Source organism: Gouania willdenowi, unplaced genomic scaffold (genome assembly GCF_900634775.1).
Source record: "Gouania willdenowi unplaced genomic scaffold, fGouWil2.1 scaffold_275_arrow_ctg1, whole genome shotgun sequence".
Taxonomy (NCBI): domain Eukaryota; kingdom Metazoa; phylum Chordata; class Actinopteri; order Blenniiformes; family Gobiesocidae; genus Gouania; species Gouania willdenowi.
The window spans coordinates 269,149-289,006 of NW_021145033.1; the positions used below are offsets into that span (position 1 = coordinate 269,149).

Consider the following 19,858-nt stretch of genomic DNA (forward strand, 5'->3'; position numbering starts at 1 on the left):
AATGGAAACACACGGAGTGTTCTAACCTCTTCCTTCACAGAGCACACATCTGAAAACTCCTCCGTTTCTTCTTCTCCGCTTTTCTCCATCTTTGGAGCAAACATTCCGTCCCACACATGGTCGGGATGACGAAGCTCCTCCAGCACAGCTTTCCTCCTGCAGCCTTCATCATCATCATCATCATTACTGTCCGTCTTACTCATACTCAGCTTCACTTCCCTCAATAATATTTGTTCCTTTTCTTCTTCTTCTTCTTCTAGTTTAACGGTAGTCATCATCCAGCTCTGTCCGTCCGCCATTTCACTGCTTTGTTCCTGACTCTAGCTGGTTGCCAGATACAACCGACGATTCCCCGCATGAAATATGTTGAATATCCACAGAAACGCCCCAAAAACCATCCGTTTATCATCCAAATTAAACATAAATATCACCTTTAACCAACGTTAAACTGTTTGATCACTAAGTTAGTTATTTTATAAGCTCACAATCAGCGGGAAAATACTCAACCTGGCAACCACGCTCAACTTTTGCTCTGACGTCACAACCAACTTTTTTTTAGCAACTTAATTGACAAACCAATCAGAATAAATGTGTTTAATGGTGATTTAAGAGTGAATAAAGTAGTTACAGCCTGAATGATTTGGTCTGTGGATGATTTAATGGATTTCAGTAGAAATTTGTCGAGTATAAATTAATTCATGAATAAATTATTGGTTTGTTCTCAGAAACAATATATATTTTAGATTAATATTGTACGAGCAGTGAAAATAAAGTCACTGTGTAGATCATTTTAAATCCACAGTTGCTTTTGCCTTGTTTAAAAAATTTTTGTTGTTTAAATTATTATTATTATATTATATTTTTAAAGGAAATTTCATTACCATAATGTTTTTCTTCTTCCTTTGAAAATAAATTCTTTTTTTTAATACAAGTTATTAACTCTGATTTTAGTAAAAATATTCTGATGATATATTTGTGTTTGCTGAAAGCTAAAGAAAGTCAATTTAAATTGTTAAATAATATCTACACATGTAATGATTTCTTACATCAATTCGTCCCACAAGAGGAAATTTACATTTCAGTTTCATCTCCGTCCAAGAAACATGAAAACACAATCACATAAAACATGGAGGACAGGAGGTATATTTATATTTATAGTAAGACAGTTGAGCTTTGTTTTATTTTGTTTACATGTAAGTATGGTACACTCAAAAGATGTAACCACATTTGATATTATTTTCTAAGTAATTGTTTTGATGCCACTTATTATTATTATTATTATTATTATTATTATTATTATTATTATTATTATTATTATTATTATTATTATTATTATTATTGTGTACTTAGTAAAAGTAGTCCTGTATAAATACTATTGTAGAGGAGCGGAAACTTCGGCACTATAGATTGCAGTTCCCCGGTTACATTAGTGTGGACTCACTTCCTGTTTCCGCTCATACGTAATCTGGGAGAAGACGAGTTTGCATCGTGGTTCCTACTCTAACACTCTACATGTACTTTACAGGTTAGTGCTTGGTTTAAAACAACTGTTAATGAAAGCTTTAGGCTTTGCATTACTTATAAGTCACTTTGTTTTGATAAGTTGTGCAACTTGTGATGTCAGTTTTATAGACTTTAACAGCGGTAGAGCCGAGCCGCCTCGCCACGGTAGTCTCGCGATATTTAGTGTAATTCCCGTTATAGTTAAAGGTATTGTGGACGATGTTTAAAAAAAGAAACGCCTTCTCCGCATCTTGAGAGGAAAAAAAAAAAAATCGCGCATGCGCAACACGCCTACGTGTGCGGGAGAGCGTGCACGAGCCCCGTTTTCCTCGTGCACAGCTCTGTTTACAAGTTGGTGTGGACATCGGTCATACAAGCTTACCTTACAAAAGAAGATTTGCACTTTTCCCACTATGTCAGACTCGCCACCGGTAAGTGAAAATCTATTTTCAAAGGACCCGGTGCGCACCGGGCACGAGCACGTACGACGGCCTTTAGTAAACATGATTGACAATTAGGAGGACCAATAGTCTTGATGATCCACCCGGAAGCTAAACATCGTCTACAATACCTTTAATATATATAGCTAGAGGCACCGAAGGGTAACTGAATTTTGCACTATTTACATGGAAACCTATAGCACATTAAAGCTGCAGTATGTGTCAATTTCTGTTGTTACAATAAGTCATCTGGAAATGTAATAAGCAGTTGTTACATATGGTTTTGGATAACAAAAGATGAGTGAACATGGAATTGCACTTTATTTTGATTTAATTCATCATTGTTTGTACTGGATATTGAAAGCACTGAACTGTATTATTGTAAATGAGCTTCAAAGAGAGAATTAATATACGCAATCTGGGAAAAGACGATTGTGCAGCGTGGTTCCTACTCTTATACTCTACATGTACATTACAGACATTCTCTTTGTTAACGTGGACACCGTGCCAGCCGGGGCCCGTAACATAAGCACACAAATATGGTACAGATTTCATTACAGGATTACATTTTTGGTCTGGATTCTGGTTTTCAGATTAATTTTGTTATGAAGTAAAGTTTTATTTTTTATTTTTGTAAAACTACATTTTTCATTCACAAGTAGATATTTAAATCTGCTTTCACATTTTCTAAATGAGTTAAACATGTTTTTAACTCATTAAGTTAGTGGTCAAAAGTTTTAATTACAGTTTTTCCAATTCTTAATATAATTTACATAATCTACAAATATTTTAAGTGCCAAAAAATACAAATATAATATAAAGACAGGGATACAAAGTGGTGGATTGAGCGGTGCTGTTCTAATCTACTCCCCGACAAAAAAATTAAACATGCCTGTGGCACACACACACAGCCTACTCAAAGGGTAAACAAATAAATAAATAACAAATAATTTTTTTAACTTAAATTTGCTAAATAAAAATCGTTCTTATCTACAAATTCGATGAATCGATTAAATCGATTTTTTTTTTGCCCAGCCATAGCTAGAGGCACAGGAGAGTAACTGAGTTTTGCACTATTTACATAGAAACCTATAGCACATTAAAGCTGCAGTATGTGTAAATTTCTGGTATTACAATCAGTCATCTGGAAATGTAATAAGCAGTAATTACATATGGTTTTGGATAACAAAAGATGAATAAATATAGAATTGCATTCTATTTTGACTTAATTTGTCATTGTTTGTACTGGACATTGAAATGTATTGTAAATGAGCTTCAAAGAGAATTAATATACACAATCTGGTAAAAGACAAGAGTGCTGTGTGGTTCCTACTCTTAAACTCTACATGTACTTTCCAGTGTTTTGCAGACATTCTCTTTGTTAACGTGGTCACCGACCGGGACTCGTAACATAGGCAGGACCCTAAAAGCTCATCCTGTACATTGCTTTGGTTAACGACTTATCTTTTAATATAACCCTTAGTAAGATAATGTACTTTCATGTGATTAACTGAATTTATAATGTTCATGTTTTTAAAAAAATATTTGAACAGATATGGACAAATCAACACGAAGGGGAAAAAACCCAAGATTTATTAATTGTAAGATTATTATACGTTAATATTACCTTGTTCTGATTACATTTTCCTGCATGGTGAAACACATTTATTAGCTCTTATTAGGGGTGGGCGATATGGGAAAAACATTATATCACGATTTTTTATTTGTAAAATCACGATCACGATTTTTTTAATTCAAATCATTAAGACTATTTTAAAGTTATTTACTAATAAAACAAATTAATTCACCTTCTTAAAACTGTCGCCCTAAATAAGAAAAAATGAATAAAAGATCATTTAAGACACGGTCATTTTCTAATAATTTTAAAAAATGTATGTAAGTTATTTATCAAACTGGTTCCAAGTACAATTAACATCAAACAAAAAGGGTGACAAGTTATTTTAGTCTCAGTCTTTTTACTTTGTTTAACTAAAGTGGTGTAGCATTAGCATCACTTGCTACATAACAAGGCATCATATCAGTCTAGTGATTTGTTTGTTATTGAGTAACACACTCATAATAATAAAATCCTACTTTAAACAGTGTTTAAACGCCTCATTTCACACAGTTTATACAATCATATCCTTTATAAGATAAAACGTTACTGCTTTGGTTACATTAGGCCTGGGTGATATTACGGAGCGTATTTCTGACCTGTTTAAGCACTTAATAATTCTTTGGTGTCTGTAATGCTGACATGCTGACTAGTAGTGGTGCAACGGATCAAAAAACGAACGCTTCTGATCGTATCACGGTTTTGATTCACGGATCGGATCATTTTTCTGATCAGCAGAAAAAAAAGAAAAAGACCAGACGAATAACTTTACTCTAAATTTATTTAGTAGAACACTTAGTGCAACATTTCTCTGCTCATTAAATACAAACAACATTTAACTTGAGGTGTCAATCCAATGCTTAAATAACATTTTTAATCATATAAAGTGTAATATAAGGCATGATACATCATCCTTTAAACAGGTAATTACCTGTAATTACATACACATAAATGTATGGTAATTACCTGTAATTACCATACAGTGTATGGAGAAAAAAAAACCAAGTCATGACACCTTCTTTTTTAAACATGGAGAGTGAATTAAAAACTAGTCTATGTCCACATCATCAAAAAAATCAGATCTGAGTTTATAATTTAAATTTCCTACAATAGTCAAGGATGGCCATCTGGACTAGAGCTAATATTTATTTAATAAGAGCTTTAAAAGACATGGATGGAGACATGACGACATTCATACAGACTTATTACGCACACAGAACTGTTCCTTTCTCTGCCTCCCTCTGTGTGTGTCTCTCTCTCTTCAACTCTCACACAATCACACACAGATACACGGCCAGGAGCGTGAACCACACATGTGTGGGTACGGTCGCTCTGTCGCGTGCGCGCGCGCACACACGGACGTCGCAAATGGAACAGGCTTCATCGAGGCATTACTAATAATGATTAAAAAATAATTATTATTATTTCTTCCGTCAACCAATCCGCGGACCAACCGCGTCAGTGTTTCTGACGGACCGGTATTACAGACGGACGGGTATTATGATATGATAGCCTGATATGAAAAATACAAGAGTATCCTAATCAACTTTCACTTATTTTCATACGCGTTTCGATGTCTTCTTCTTGTTCTTCTCTGTTCTGGTGGGTTAAAAACATCCGCCAGAAACGTGTCCGTCTGTAATACCGGTCTGTCGGAAACACTTCCGTTGTGGCCATTTTGCATTCGTGTTGTGACCTTTTTGCGTTTGTGTTCGTTTCTTTAAATGCATTCACCTGACACTTCCCGGCCACCGGGTTTCCGCAACTATAAGTTCCTGGACAGGAGTCCAAAGTAATATTTATCCATCATATTGGCTCTCATTATGATGAAATCACTTTTAATCAATAATTTACATTTTTTTAAAAACAGAACATCTTTCTGTGTCTTTTTAAGAGATATACAGTATTTGTTGTGTGGATGTGAAGTAGCAGGTTATAGACCAGAAATGAGGGTATTTTATATTGACTGTTTTCTGTTTCCATCTTAACATATGTCTATGTTTCCACAGGAGAATCAACAGAAGTGTAAATGACATGGATGGCAGCACTGCACAACAACAGGTCAGTGTAGCTGCTCTCCACATATTTTAACAACTGTACTGGCTGCACAACATGCTATATTAGCCAATCATACACAATAATGCTTTGGTCATTTTTTAATCCTTCACTTTCATAAAAACACAATCCTAATATCACACAGTGGTAAATGAAGTAAAATACACTTAATATGATGCTACTGATGACTTTTGTGTGTCTTGTTGCTGAAATGTGATTTAAATAACCTTGTCTTACGTTGCCTAAATATAAATCCTTCATTTAAAACCTGACTCACTGATCATGTGACAGTACATTTATCTCCCTGGTCCAGTATAAGAATTCATATCAACAGTCAGACGACAACTATAATGTAACAGTAATGATTTCATCTCCTTCCTAAAATCACCAGTTCTACAGATCAGTAAATGAACAATTATCAGTTGTATAATGATCCATGCATGCTTTAGAAAAGAAGGTACCACATACAATCATCACCATCAATCTATGATCAGCTGAATCTATACACATGATCAGTGTGAGTGAGTGAGTGATGTCAGTGTTTCTAAGGTGAGTGTGATATGATGAGTGAGTGAGTGAAGGACAATTGTTATTTGTTCATCTGTCTTTGTGAGTGGATCATTTCTCAATGACTGGTGTTGAAATCATTGATGTCTCATGTTATTTTATTTTTCTATTGAGATCATAACCATTGAGGCCATTTTATGTCATTATATTCCTATGGAAATATTTGATCATCTTTAAAGTTAAGAAGCACATCAACATGCTGATGAATAGTTGACTTATAACTAGCGTACCGTAGTTTAATGAGATTTGCAAAATGTTTGAATGTTTGTGTCATTAAGTTTTCCAACAGTGGCTGAAATAACAGGTCATTTATTTTATATCATTTTAAAAGATGTAACAAAAATGTTTGAAATAACAACAGGTTATAGGTATTTTATTTTTATTTTTATTTTGCAGAAATTCTGTACTTGAATTAAGTTAACAGTAGCATAACTTAACATCTGCATTGTTTCACCTCATGAATTAAATTCAGAGGGTCCAGCTCTGATAGTGGGGTCTCCTAACCCTCTTCCCCTGGTCAGGGGTCTGTAACCTTTACTCTACAAGGAACCATTTAACCTCATCTCACCTGGATTAAAGTCCTCCTGGAGCCATAAATACCTTCTCTATGAAGACAATACAGTGTATTACATTATATACAGTTATAATTATATAGAATAATGTTTGATTAAATTTGATTTGATTTTTTTTTTTTATTGATCATGTAAATAGAAACCTAAGAACAGCTTAAAATAAAATAAATCAACATCAAGAAATAAAACAGTATCTTGCATCTTCAAATTCTTACACATCTCAGTTTACATGAACATAGGGCTCGGCCATTTTGCCTAAAAAAAATCGCAGATTTTTAAAAAGAAATAATTCAAGTTTCAATTTGATTTTCAATATTTTTTTAATGCACTTTAAAATGAGTGCAGACATCAGATTTATTGTCAAAAGTGCAACTTTATTTCTGTGATTGTCCTCAAGAGTTAAAATGCATAGAATAATCTCAAAATAAAAGTAAATAAGGCTGTTATTCAACAATTTCAAACTTTAATCCAGGTTTAAGCAAAAGTGCAACAACAACTTCACAGTTGCTTAAATTTTCTGATTAAGAAATCATTTAACTACATATTTTATAACATTACAGTTAAAAAAAATAATAAACTCTGCCCTTATCATCTCAGCATAGTGTGAATAAAAAATTGAACATGCCTGTGGCACACACACATATAGCCTACTCAATGGGTAAACATATCTAAACAAAGAGGAGGCGGGTTCACATCGGAACGCGAAAAAGTCCAAAAAAAAACTGTGGTGGGAAAAAAATAATTGAAAAATATTTATATAAATAATAATTGAAACTCAAATTTGCTAATTAAAAATTGTTTTTATCTACAAATTTGATTAATCGATTAAATCGTTTTTTTTGCCCAGCCCTAGTCTGTAGGTGTTGCAGGTGCTGAGTCATTGCTAGGGATGTAACGATTAATCGTAAGGCAGTTAAAAATCGATTCATAGGTATCACGGTTGATATCGATTTTCTGAAAATTGAATCGCAGTACTTTTTTTAACCAGCAGAGGGCAAGTGTACAAGTGTAGGCGGCAGGCGGGGTCTGCTAATACTTTTTTTCTGGCCGCCTTCTACACTTAAATATGTTAATAAATGATTCATTGCCCCTTTAGCACCGAAAGAATATCTGTAATATTACTTGAATATCTGTAAAAGTCACGTTTTTCTATTAGCTCTGTCTGCTAGCATAGCGTCTCTTCTTCACTGCAAGATATCTGCATGCCAACCGACCACTGTTACCAGCACCCTCTGCTGGTCCAAACAAATATGACGTAAATCAGTGTAATCACTGTTTTTTTTTTTTAAAGTCCAATTGTTAAGGCACAAAATACATTTTCAGTTGCACTTTTAAAAAGAAAAAGAACTATTATGCAGTTTTGCATTGTTTATTATAGAACCAGAATTTAAATTAATAGGCTTCATTTTCATTTGTATTATTCCTTTATTTATTTCATTCAAGATTTATTTTTAGTTAAATTGCATTGTTTTGAATAGTTTATCGAGGGATTCTTTTGACAATGAAATATAAAAGGAAAATAATACAGTATTTTCTAGTTTTTTTCCCCCAAAAAAAATTTGTCTACAGTCCCATTTTGTAAAATAAATCGTGAGAGAATCGTATCGTGAACCCAGTATCGTGAATCGAATCGTATCGGGAGTTGAGTGAATCGTTACATCCCTAGTCATTGCACAACTTGATTTATTTTAGTTTAACAAATTTGTTATATCATGATTTTATTTTTCATTAATCATTAATAGCCTCTGTAAAAAAATAACTTTATTTCAATAGTTTTTTTAAAGCTATAAGGAGCCATTGCATAGAGTCAAAGAGCCACATTAGGCTCCAGAGCCACAGGTTGCAGACCCCTGTCCTGAGAGAACCACAGCTGAACATCTGGCCTGGCTTTTACTTCATGACTCGAGCTGTTGGTAAAAGCAAAGTCAAATCAAAGACCCGCCCACAGCAAGGGATGTGGGCGGGTCATTCTGTCCAGGCTGACGAGTTGATAGCTGATCACACAATTCCTGCTTGTAGTCGCTATGTATTAGCAGGCTTGGGGAGTAACGGATTACAAGTAACAGTGTTACGTAACCAGGATACAAAAAACATGTGACTGTAATCTGTGACAGTATATTAAAAATGTGTAATCAGATTACATGTTTTTTTTTTAATAAAAACGGGGATTATTTTGAGGGATTACATTTTAAAAGCAAGCAGAATATGCATCAGTGCATCAACACAGTGCACGTTCACTACAACAAAAGAAGACGTAAAACAAGCTGTAACAATCTTGTGATGACGTAAACAGCGCGGACACCGTGCGCTTGTCTGGAAACAGACCAACGTGTCCGTGGACTCACAGAGTTGAAGAGTTTTCTAAACAGAGTTGATGGATCAGTACGTGTGTTTTATGTTTCTGTCACATCAACACTGTAGTACCGTGGGACCTCTACACAACAATCTGAAGCAGGGCACGTATGGCGTTATATTTGTGCCACAACTCTGCTGTCAGTGCACGTCTGAACGTTATCACGACTGTAAATGGTCCACGTTATAAAGATTATCTGTTGATTGGATTAAAAGTAAACCAGCGAGTAAAAGACATGTACACAGAGCTGTGTGTGCATCTAAAGAAATAAATATAACCAATAGAAGCTGATTTTTCATCAATAACTTTAATGCACTTTGTGTTTTAATTAGATAAAATATTTAATGTGACTCTTCCAACAGCTCAGTTATAGGCCTGTACAGCATTATTTAATGTATGAGTGGGGTCAGGTTAAACTATTTTATTTTACATTGTGCATTGTTGGAATGTCTTTGCTAAATAAACATTTTCTTATTTTTAATTTATTTATTCTTTAAAGCATTAACATTAATTTATACAATTGCAATGTTTTAATTTTAGTGGTTAGTTCTAAAGATGGGCGATAATGATAAAAATCACAATAAATAAAAACTATAAATAGAAGAAATAAATAAAAAAATTCACAACTTAGTGTAAACAGGTTCCTTACAAACACAAATATATGTGAATACATCACTAGACACATTTAAAAAGGCTACAATAACTGCTGACTCAAACAGCTCATGAGCTGATATTTTATGAAATATATTTGTGCATGTGGATCACTATTAGTGTTACTGTATGTAATTCATTTATTTCCTCACTTGAAATATAATTATTATTATTAAAAAAATCACAAATAACTTCAATAGTGTTTTTACTGCTGATGAAATATAATTGAAAATATTGCGTTTCACAAGGGTGACCGTGGATCAGGTGGTTGTGGGTCGTCTTCTGATCGAGAGGTTGGGGGTTCGATCCCAGTACCTGACTATGTGTCGAAGTGTCCTTGGGCAAGACACTGAACCCTAAGTTGCTCCCAGTGGTCGACTAGTGCCTTGCATGGCAGTCCTGTCCCACTGGTGTGTGAATGTGAGAGTGATTGGATGAATGAGCTGATATGTAAAGCGCTTTGAGACTGTTTCAGTGGTGATAAAGCGCTATATAAAATCAAGTTCATTTACCAAGTTGGGATGAATTAATAGTGACATTAGTTAATATTTATTTCACACAACGTGTGACATGTTTAGCTTTTATTCTTCCATACAAGTGTTTAATCTGATCATAAACAAATCAATGGCTCTGTGGTTTTATGACAGTAAAAGATGTTTTTTTTACTTGGTCTATTAGTCCTTATATGGAGTGGTTAGCATTAACCCTGTCTGTGTCGGTGGGTTAGCTTAGCATAGTTAGCTTTAGTTGAGTTCCCAGGTTATAATCGTTGCTACAGGTTCATCTCTGTTCAGTGTTTGTAGAACTTTGGGTGGATCTGATGGAGGAACTTGGACTGGTTCACTTTGTTGGATGGTTGTTTGGTTTTAACCCAGTAGTGGTCCATGATGTATCACTGCAAGGCAGCTTCTGGTAGCCGTGACAAACACCTCACACACACACACACAGACGGTGGTGTGTGGGTGGTGGCGGTGCACGTCAGAGCTTCTGTAAACAACGTTCCGCTCCAGAGAATAATAAGTTGTTGATAACAGTCACAGTTTTGGTCCGTGGAACATGTTTTTTTTGGGGCATTCTTGGCTAAATTGAGGGACAAGTGGCCCTCGCTAATTTCTGAATTTATTGTTTATATCGAGGTATGACAAATTCTTACCGGTGAGAATGTTTCTCACGATAAATCATAAACGATAAAATAACGCACATTCCTACTTGGTACACATTCAGAGCCAGAAATGCAATGGGGGACTAATAATTTGCATAATTTCTTTTGGTGTTTCAGTTTCGGCCAAAAAATTTCATTTGGGTACATCCCTAATGGAAACTCCTACATCATGTTTCATCATTGATTTGACTTTGCTTTTATCGACAGCTTGAGTCATGAAGTAAAAACGCAAATGGAAAAGACAAAATGAAAAAAGCAAAATGGAAAAAGAATGACTTCATTTGTATATTTTTTCATTATTGATTCTCTTTATATTTCCACATGCATTTCCTTTTAATTTTGGCTTTCCTGTGATTCCATAGAATCTAACATTTTAATATGTCTTGCTGCCTGTAGATTAGTAGGAGGGCATGGGGAGGGACCACACCACAGCTCTGCCCAAAAGGTTTTGTGAGGATGTGATTATCACAGTTTTAAAGGCTTTAATGGAGGTCATAGTAACCTGTAGACAATAGTTGATGCTAAAGATAAACGATCAAACACACAAAGAACGTCTAACACCGTCATTCACTCACACTTCCCTGTGGGAACGGAATGTAAGACACTGTGACTCTTTCTTCGCTTATGCCCCGCCCATTCCCCAGCCTTCCAGCCAATCAACACTCAGAACACATGTAAACAAAACTCACATTGGCAGAGAAAGCTGCATATAAACACGATGCCTTCACGACCATGGGAAACTATAGTTGTTCCCTGTGCTCCAGCAGCAAATGATGAGAATGAGCAATGAAAAAAAAAAGGTGAAAAATGAAGTTTTCTTGAACTTTACTGTTCACAGGAATTTAAAAGTATTTTCTTACATTTACCAAAGACCTGACTTATTACACTTTAAGACAATTCAGAATTCTTTTAATTTCTGGAGGTTTGCTTTTATTTACAATTATTTATTTATGTTTATGGTTGTGTCTTATTATACAGTTAGATTTGTTGTGCAGCCACTGGAACATTAGAACAAAACCTTTGTGAGACTCAAAGGAATGAGAATGTGTTGAGTTTACAATGTGTCCCCCCGTGCACAGACACACTCCATCAGTTCTGAGTGTTGAAGCACTGAGACACGTTTGAGGAAACACTGCATGTATTTTTCTTCTCTAACTAACTCTCTGTTGCTCCACAGTAACAGAGCTGCTGCTGCAGCTCACTGGGCTGTTTACACTTTCTTAAAGAGACAGTGTCCTGAATGTGATTTACTTTAAAAACGACTTTCAGCCACTCAGAGCTGCCCTGAAAGAAGCAATGCTACAGAATTAATAAAAAGGGTCTTTGTGGCATTTTTCTCCATCGACTTTGGGCCATTATTGTTTTTCTTGTAAAACTATTAATTAATGGTGCTCCGATCGATCGGCCACTGATCATTATCGGCCGATCTTCGTGGAAAAGTATGTGATCGGCGTTCGCCGATCAATGCCTTTCATTACCGATCACAAAATCCGATCACCTGTCCTGTAGCTCACACCGTCACACTGCGCAGGCGCGTGGCGGCAAACCACAACAACCAACATGTCTGCCGTGTGGAGCTTTTATAAGATCTGTGAGAGTGATGTAAAGTTTGCATCCTGCAACACATGCAATGAAAAAATACCACGCGGGGGAAGCACGTTAAAAGGCTTCAACACAACAAACTTGATCCGACATTTGAAGAACAAACACTTGACGGAGTATGGTGAGTTTTCGAGGCTCACGGCAGTCAAAGAAAAAAAGACTGCAACAGTCAGACGGCAGTTAACGCAGCCCACGCTTGGCAACACTCGTCCGTATGAGCGTGACAGTCAGAAGGCTAAGCAAATAACCAGGAAAATAATGGAATTCATCGGACTAGATGACCAGCCTTTCTCAGTGGTGGAGGACACCGGGTTCCGCCGACTACTCTCTCACTTTGAGCCCCGCTACATGCTACCGGGACGTAAATATTTCACAGACGTAGCCCTGCCAGAGCTCCACCAGACAGTGTACTCTCACATCGAATGTCTCCTTAAAGAAGGTATCTCATCCTCTGTAAGTTTCACGAGTGATATATGGAGCTCGGACGTCAGTCCTGTGTCAATGCTGAGTTTAACAGCTCACTGGATTGATGCAGAATTTCAACTTCAAAAAGCTGTTCTTCATGCCCAGGATTTTTCGGGCTCCCATACTGCCGTAGCTTTAGCAGCTGCATTTGAGAAAATGTTTCAAACATGGCATATTCCAAAAGACAAGGTACACGTGATACTGAGAGACAATGCCCGAAACATGGTGAAAGCTATGACAGATGCTGGGTATCCAAGTTTGGGGTGTATGGCACACACCCTGCAGCTGGCCATCCATGATGCAGTGCTGTCACAGCGCAGTATAAGTGACATCATTGCCAAAGGGAGACGCATTGTGGGACACTTCAGGCACTCTCCCTTAGCATATGCAAGACTTCAGAGTGTACAGAAACAACTCGGACAGCCCACCAAAAGACTACAACAAGATGTCAGCACTAGGTGGAACAGCACCTATTACATGCTCCACAGTCTCTTTGAGCAAAAACGAGCATTGGGTGTCTACGCAGCTGACTTTGAGCTACCTGCTACCTTTACATCTTCCCAGTGGGAATTGATTGAAAACACAACAACACTCTTGGAACCTTTTGAAGAGCTGACTAAGGAAATATGCTCATCAACTGCAACTGCTGCTGATGTCATACCCTCTGTGATGGTTTTAAAGCGTCTACTTTCCAAAAGTGCTGCAGCAGATCATGGTGTGAAGACAACTAAGGTCACATTGCTGGAAGCTGTCACCAAACGATTTGCTGACATTGAAAATGAGCCCCTCTACAGTTTGGCAACCATCATAGACCCAAGGTGAGAAAATGATCATCAAATAATTATGAAAAATAAGCATTTACTTATACATAGTTGTTTTTTTTATTTTCAAGTGGCTTGAAACTACAAATTTCATGCAAAATTAATGTAATGTTTTTTTTTGCCCCCATTCAAGATACAAAGACAAATTTTATTCTGAGGAAGGACTCAAGACTAAAACACACAGACAGCTTCTTGGTCTGATGACAGACGCCACTCAGAGGGACCCAAACCAAGTACCTGAAGCTAACATCACAGGGGCACCAGCAGAGAAAGTGCCCCGACCAGGACCATTTTCTTCAATGTTTGGTGAAATCCTGGCAGAAGAAACCCCACAGCAGGCTCACACTGAGAGTGCAGCAGCAGCACCATCAGAGATGATTATCTACCTCTCAGAGCCACCCATCCCTCGGAGTGCATCACCATTGGCATACTGGAAAACTAATAAGGAACGATTTCCGAACCTTGCTAAAGTAGCAAGAGCTTACCTGTCTGCACCCTGCACCAGTGTGGAGAGTGAGCGCTTATTCAGTGCGGCATCCAACATCGTGGATGAACACAGGAATAGACTCATGACCGAAAAAGCAGAGATGCTCCTCTTTATTAAAAAGAATCTTCCCACAATGCTTCTCAAAAAATCATAGACATTTAGCATGTGGAAATGCTGTTTACCATATTTTGTCTGTTCAAAGCAAACGCACTTCACGTTCAGTTGTGCTTTTTTTCTGTTTCGAGGTCTTTAAGACCCTATTTATGTTGTTATTTAAGTGACAAATGGGCTATTTATTTATTTTTTTTTACATACGAGGCAACAGACCCATTATATTATTTATTTTATAAATCATAAGAAAGGTAAGCACTAAGCAGTTTTGTTTTTTGTTTTTGACAATGCACAACAGAGTTTGCCAAGCCATGTTCTCAGGTATTTTGATTTAGTAATTTATGTTAGTTTATTTGAATTCAACCTGCATTTGACTTTGAATGTATCCTTTGTTACTTGACATGTTGTGAGATATATTGCCTTTTATTTATTTGATTTTCTGCACTATTCAGCCTGTTGAGAGCTTTAATGTTTTCAATCTGTTAAAGATTGTGTTACTGATAGCAGGTCATTTTAAGTGTTTTTCAGTTCTTTAATTGAATCGATGCTGCATTGTCCCTGCAAGGTTTTTGTGTTTTTTCACTTAAAGTAAAAACATGCTTTTCTCTAAATTAAAGTGAATTTATGGTTCTTTTTTTCCAAACCGTCTAGCCTGTAGCACTCATCATACTACAATGACAAATTTACAGCCAATCCATGTGATCGGTATCGGTGATCGCCAGTGATCGGCTCTTTGGCTGATCGGTATCGGTGATCGGCAGCATAAAACCTGATCGGAGCATCCCTACTATTAATACAAATAAATGGTTTATATCACCTATTGCCATTTTAAGGAAAAATAGAGAGAATGAATATTGGTCCATATCACCCAGGCCTAATGTAACCAAAGCAGTAACGTTTTATCTTATAAAGGATATGAATGTCTAAATTTTGTGAAATGAGGCGTTCAAAACACTGATTAAAATAGGATTTTATTAATATGAGTGTGTTACCTCAATAACTAATAGAAATCACTAGATTGATCTGCTACCTGGTTATGTAACAAGTGTTGCTAATGCTAATGCTACACCACTTTAGTTAAACAAAGGAAAAAGACTGTGTGACTAAAATAACATGTCAGCCTTTTTGTTTGATGTTAATCGTACTTGGAACCAGTTTGATAAGTTGCTTACATACAATTTAAATGATCTTTTATTCCTTCTTTTCCATTTAGGACGATGATTTTAAGTAAGTTTGTTTTATTAATAAATCACTTTAAAATGGTCTAAATTATTTGAATGAAAAAAACTGTGATAAAATTGTGATTGTGAATCGCCCACCCCTCTGCTCAGGTCATGTTCACTGTGGTCGGTTGGCATGCAGATATGTTGCAGTGAAGAAGAGATGCTATGCTAGCAGACACAGCTCATAGAAAAACGTGACTTTTACAGATATTCATGTAATATTACCGATATTTTTCGGTGCTAAAGGGGTAAGGAATCATTTATGAACATGTTTAAAAGTAGAAGGCGGCCAGATAGAAAGTATTAGCAGATTACGCCCGCCGCCAACTCTTCTGGATAGCAAATTTTAATTTTCACAGTATCGATGTGAATCATGATACCTATGAATCGATTTTTAACTGCCTTACGATTAATCGTTACATCCCTAATGAGATTCAATTATTAATGTAAATATTCAAATTTTTACTAATGCACCAAGATAAAGCTGTAGTTTCTACTATTTACATCATTAGTTTTAATGAGAATGTTTTTCATATCCAAGTAAAATTGGTACTGCTTGATATCCTTAAATCAATCAAAAGTGAATCGAGAATCAAATCGAATCGGGCACTTGTTGTTCGAATCGATACCCAGCCCTAATGATACTGATACCGTTGCTATTTTTATGACACCACAGTATTACCGTATTACTGCCCATGCCTAGTGTGTGTGTGGAGTGAATTTCTCCCCAACGCGGTGTCAGTTTGGGCTGAAACTTTTTTTAACAGCTTTCACATAGTGGTGTAACAATACATCGATCCACATCAATTAATTAATTAACGATACATTTACATTGATGCACAATGAAGACATGGATGAACATCATCATCTTTAAGATACACCTTTATTTTGAAATAAACATACGTCCCTGCCACTATTTCCTGGTTGGAAATAGACTGTAGCTCCGGTGTTAGCCCCGCCCCATCGCGACCAATAAATGAATGATGAACCTTTTCCATCAGTGTTATATGGTTGGGTTTAGATCTTAACTTGTCATGTGGCAGTAGATTAATGCCCTACATTACCTACATGACATGTGACCGTTCATCTACAATAGTTTAAAGTAGGGACGTTACATTCTGATATAGATATCTGATACTAGTCCAATATTAGCAAAAAACTATTATCACATTATATAGGCCTGCATCTAAAATGTGTGATATAAACACTCTGATCTAATCAGTTTGTGGGGGGCGAAATTATTAGTTCATATATTTTAATCCTTAAGCCTTGGGTAACTTTCCATTGTGTGATTTTCATGTCTTCAACTTTGCTGGGTCAAACTGCCTTGTCAAAAGCCACCACCTTATCTCCCCAAAACAATAATCGCACAAGGACGCATAGGCACTCTGTGTGCGCACTCACATGCTCACACAGTCACATGTCACACATGCACACCCCATACACATCCACTCACACACACACACACAAACACATAAAACGCACACTTCTCCGCAATCAGATACCGGGGGAACAGACTGTTTTGACTCAAAGGAGTAACTGTCTTTCTTTTTCCTCCTCTGTCCTCACCTCCTCCCTCTATCTCTATCTCCTGGGGGGAGGAGGGAGGGGGACTGAGGGGAATATACGTGTTGGAACTGTGTCTCACTCAATCATCGGACGTCCGCCTGGACGGACGCTAATTTTGTTCCATCTTGTACCTTTTTTTCTTAGTTTAGAATAAACTTTTTTTATATAAAATCATCAATGCTTCTCCTGGACTCCATCATTCAACCAGAGCAATAAATCATGTCTCCAAATGAGGTCAACCGTAAATTCAGCCGTAACAAGTTCATTCCATACTCCGCTCCAGCTTTTCTAATTAATAGGTCAGTTTTTTTCTTTTTCTTTTTTTCCTCAACGTTGCAGAATCGGTAAAGTTAAACTGTTTCCACTGAAGACCTTCATTTTCCTCCACATCATGTGATCTCTGAACAAACTGATAGTTTTAGTCAATTTCAAAGTGATGACACTGCAAAGGATGGATGAATATTTCTAGATCCTTCATGTTCATTCTGTCTCTTCCATCCTTCAGGTGGAGCTGATTCCATGCTGATGTTACAGGTGAATGGAGGATTGTGGAACCACTCAGCCGTGACAGCAAACATGGACTCCTCAGAAAAGGTGAGAAATGAGTGGAACAAAACCAGTGAATGTAGAACCAGTGAAAGACACCATTATGGCTGTACTCATACTGCCAGCTCAGGCTGTTCCAAGCTCACAGCAGGAATCCCCCCCTCCCTGTCCCTTTTCTGGCACGGTACAACGGACGTGATCACCAGCTCAACTCGGTTCCCACAGAGAAACTCATCTCGTTCATTTACGACACACATGGCATTACGTCATCATTAAGCGACTCTGTTCATACCTGTCAAGTTTTGGATTTGAAAATAAGGGAATTTTTCTGGCGTCCACTACGAGCCGTCCCAACCTCCTAACCGAGCTCCAGTATTTTATTTATTTTTTTCCGGAAAAAAAGATGTATAATACAAAATAAATACTAATGAATAAAAAACAAAATTAAACAAAAACTTATGTCAAAAATAAAGTAAGATACAATTAAAAGGTAGATATAAATTGTAGTGACAGTGATTATTCTGACTGCTCATTTTTAATTATTTATGTCATATAAAAATGTATGAGAACAACATTAATGTCACAGTCATCATATTTCCCCTCAGGGATCAATGGTTTACTGAATCTGATCTGGTTTATTGTTTAGGTTAATTTAAATTAAGTTTATCAAAACTTAATTTAAATGGTCCTGATGACATCATTCTAGACCATAATAATTACACAAAAACAAATGGAGGCAAGGATGCATCAGTTAATTCACCACTAGGGGTCAGAATATTTGACAGTATCAGAAGTTATCATTAATCTACGATGTTTCAGACTCTACAATCCCTGGTATTGATGGTCTAGTACACACATTATCAGTGCTCCCCAGAACATTTCCCCATAAAAAAAACATTCCTTGCCTCACGGTGACAGCGTTTCATGTTGATTCTGTCCATTTCCACGTTTAACCGTTTTCATTGGTCGATTCTATGATTTATAGTTCCCTATTGGTGTTCAGCTGCAGCTGAGGGGAGGGGCTTCACGTGTGTCTGTTTATGTCTGCAGCAGCGAATGAAGTTGTCAATTGAAACAGGTGAGGGGGAAAAAACTAGAGCTGAACCATAGATATATTAAGAGATGGACATGGTGCTGTTAGTATCGATACCTTTGTGAGAAAGTATAGTATCTGATACTAACTTTTTGGTATTGACACTTTATTTAGTTTTTTGACAACACTATTCTTACCAGTGGGAAAGTTCTTGATGATATATCTCTGCTAATCACGTCCATAACGTGCATACAGCTCTGAGCACAGATATATAGAAGGTAGATGAACCACTCCTCATGGAAAAACAATGTTCAGCTCCATCCACAGTATGAAAAAAATGATTGAACCATGAAAAAAACACATTTAAAATAAATACACAAGTGAGGGGAGGGGGGTGCAAGAAAAGCCCCCAGGTCTATAGAGCACTGGAGGAAACCCTGACCCACCAGTTGAGAATTACTGCTTTAAACAACTGACGGTCTGTAGTAGGTCTCCATCTACTACACCAAATATATTAACAAAACATATTTTTCTGTTTTTTGAAGAATTGTCGTTGACATAATCATTATTATTTATCATTAACTTATTCAAATATCATTCAACTACATGAAAACAGCAGATCATCAGTATTAAGTCCATCTCTAACTACTACAGATGAGATGGTAATAAAATACTGTTTAATGGTTTTTAAATCATTTTTATTTGTAAATAATCATAAAAAATAAAATAACTTAAAAATGACTTCTTTAACAGTTACTGTAATAGGCTGAAAACAACCAACAGTCTGTATTATATCTCTCTCTATCCACTACAGCAAAGATATTAATAATAAAACACTCTGATTTTCTGATGGTTTTTATTGATTAAATAACCTTAAATACTGTCATTAATCAGCAAGAACTTTTTTTAAAAAAAAATTACTCTCGTAGCATGAAAATAACTGACAGTATTTATTAGGTCACATCTACACACACCTCTACTACACCAAATATAAAAAACACTAAAATATGATAATAATCAACTAAAAATATAACTTTTTTCATTTAAAAATGATCGTGTTGATGTTTTGAACCCAGTATATCG

General features: G+C 36.3%; 1 protein-coding gene and 1 long non-coding RNA gene across 4 annotated transcripts in view; one reads left to right on the forward strand and one right to left on the reverse strand.

Moving 5' to 3' along the window:
• The window catches only part of LOC114459222 (E3 ubiquitin-protein ligase TRIM39-like), a 303,562-nt gene that overhangs the window by 155,680 nt on the left and 128,024 nt on the right, over window positions 1–19,858 (reverse strand). The gene's annotated exons all lie outside the window — the stretch shown is intronic.
• On the forward strand, window positions 1,430–18,742 carry LOC114459233 (uncharacterized). 2 transcript variants are annotated; one of them, XR_003673280.1, is made up of 4 exons: window positions 1,430–1,525; window positions 5,568–5,619; window positions 17,702–17,790; window positions 18,728–18,742. It is a non-coding gene; the product is annotated as an uncharacterized LOC114459233 (long non-coding RNA). The 2 variants fall into 2 exon arrangements; XR_003673279.1 differs by lacking the exon at window positions 18,728–18,742 and having other exon boundaries at window positions 17,702–18,103.